The 2,500-nt window shown below is 43.6% G+C and overlaps 1 non-coding gene across 1 annotated transcript in view; it reads left to right on the forward strand.

The window, feature by feature from the left end:
• Positions 1-2,261: 2,261 nt before the first annotated feature.
• Positions 2,262-2,500, forward strand: part of LOC146447724 (small subunit ribosomal RNA) — a 1,800-nt gene continuing 1,561 nt past the window's right edge. Inside the window, exon 1 of the ribosomal RNA XR_014861626.1 lies at positions 2,262-2,500. This exon is cut by the window's right edge and continues 1,561 nt beyond it. This is a non-coding gene — a ribosomal RNA (small subunit ribosomal RNA).

The raw sequence follows: 2,500 nt of genomic DNA on the forward strand, positions 1-2,500 counted from the left end.
AGGTCTTTTGACCTACCAAAAAAATTGGTGGTGTGAGGAGGACCTCTGACTTAGAATTAGGGTTTGAAATGGGGTTAGGGTTAGGGTTAGGGTAAGTGTTAGGGTTAGGAAAAAGGTTTAAATGATATTTGGAGAGGTTTTTCGGGTGTTTAGAGGCTATTTATGCTATGTAACGAGTATTTGCTTATATACTTGCTTATATACTTAGGTCAACAATTTATAGCAAAAATGTGTTCCAGCCAAGTTCTTTTAGACGCTCTTTCGAATGGCAACATTCCCGATTGAAAATGGCGACCTACCAAAATCCGCACTTTGCTTCCCCGTCCATATAGAGGTGAGTATTTGACTTTGCTTCCGTCAGAGTCAAGGAAACACATTGAAAATGGAATCAGCATACAAGAAAACCTAGTTTGGGATAGGTTTTGTGCCTTCCGTGGTATTATAACCATAGAACTGCTCCTGAGGGGGGTAGGGTAGGCCCACCAAAAAGTGCACTTCTGGTTAGGTCGCTAATTTCTAAAATAAATGTGTCCCAACCAAGTTTTTTTGGACGCTCTTTCGAATGGCAACATTCCTGATTGAAAATGCCGACCTACCAAAATCCGCACTTTGCTTCCCCGTCCATATAGGGGTGAGTATTTGGCTTTGCTTTCGTCAGAGTCAAGGAAACACATTGAAAATGGAATCAGCATACAAGAAAACCTAGTTTGGGATAGGTTTTGTGCCTTCCGTGGTATTATAACCATAGAACTGCTCCTGAGGGGGGTAGGGTAGGCCCACCAAAAAGTGCACTTCTGGTTAGGTCGCTAATTTCTAAAATAAATGTGTCCCAACCAAGTTTTTTTGGACGCTCTTTCGAATGGCAACATTCCTGATTGAAAATGCCGACCTACCAAAATCCGCACTTTGCTTCCCCGTCCATATAGGGGTGAGTATTTGGCTTTGCCTTTGTCAGACTCAAGTAAAAGCATTTAAAATGGAGTCAGCATACAAGAAAACCTAGATTGGGATAGTTTTTCTGCCTACCGTGGGATCATAACCATAGAACTGCCCCTGAGGGAGGTAGGGTTAGGGTTAGCGTTAGGGTTAACGTTGGGGTTAGGATTGAAGACAGAAGATTGGTGATGTCAGGAGGACCTTCTTAAAACAAACAGAAATACACTTATTAGGGGACTAGGGCCAGTGGACTCAGAAATGTCTTTCGTAGCAGTCTCCTATAAGAGTATTTTTCTCTGATTTAGGTGACTCCTCCTCACACCACCATTTTTCTTAGTCGAAAGACCTCTTCACAGCACGACTTTCCTGATGGATTTCTATGTAACTGCTCGTGCTGAGAGGTGTGTCGAAAGTTGATCATGTTCCCGTAAAATCTGAGGTCTCCACTGTCTAGCGAGGTACTTACAGTGAATATAGTGAATTTTTCAAAAATTGGAGAATTCTGACTTTTGCGATGAATTTTAATGTAATTGGTCGTGCTGAGAGGCGTGTTAAAATTTGAACATGTTCCCGTAAAATCTGAGGTGAGAATTAGTGAGGTACTTACAGTGCGTATAGTGACAAATCTTTAAAAGCGTGAAATTATGGGATGTTGTGGCTTCAATGGGTTTTTAAGATGTCACCAGTCATTTGGCATGACTTACAAACGATTTGGCTGGTTGTGGGTTCGATTTTCAAAATTTCATTTTTTTCGCGTTTTTATTTTCTGTCTACCATATCATGCAGTCTCCTTATTAGCGTTTGGGGGTTATAGTGTGGGCAGGTTGGTCGCAAAGGTTCCGAGAGGAGCTGGCTAGTAAACCCTGTCCCTTATGTTCCACGGCGGCAAGGCGGAGAAATAGAGGGCAGAATTGACTAACGGGCAAGGAAAGTTGGGCTTGTAGCTTTCCTTTCGAAGGAGGGAAAAGATGATGCCCGAAAGCATTGTCACTGTAGTGGCAGGCAGAGTGTAGATGGAAGTTGTGTACGCTAGCCTTTGGCTAATGATAGAGACAAAAGAGCAGGAGGATATTTTCCTTCGCAGAAGCACTTTTCTTGCCTTCCTTCAGCTCGCTTGGCGAGTCTGACAGGTATGCCTGAACTGTGCACGGGTCCAGTTGTGAGAAAGACGTGGCAAACAAGACGGGGTTTCCCTTGACCGAGGGACCGTGTGGTCCGTTTGGCTCATGGGTTCCCCCCGTGGAGGCAAAATCTAAGAAAGCTTGCTCTCCCTCTGCGGAGGGGGGCCGCTTAGCAAGGAACTTCTGTTCCCTGCGGTGGATAGTTACCTGGTTGATCCTGCCAGTAGTCATATGCTTGTCTCAAAGATTAAGCCATGCATGTCTAAGTATAAGCACTTGTACTGTGAAACTGCGAATGGCTCATTAAATCAGTTATCGTTTATTTGATTGTACCATTACTACTTGGATAACCGTAGTAATTCTAGAGCTAATACATGCGAAAAGTCCCGACTTCTGGAAGGGATGTATTTATTAGATTAAAAACCAATGCGGGTTCTGCCCGG

This window comes from Pavona decussata, unplaced genomic scaffold (genome assembly GCF_977016875.1).
Source record: "Pavona decussata unplaced genomic scaffold, jaPavDecu1.1 SCAFFOLD_1779, whole genome shotgun sequence".
In the NCBI taxonomy this organism is placed as follows: domain Eukaryota; kingdom Metazoa; phylum Cnidaria; class Anthozoa; order Scleractinia; family Agariciidae; genus Pavona; species Pavona decussata.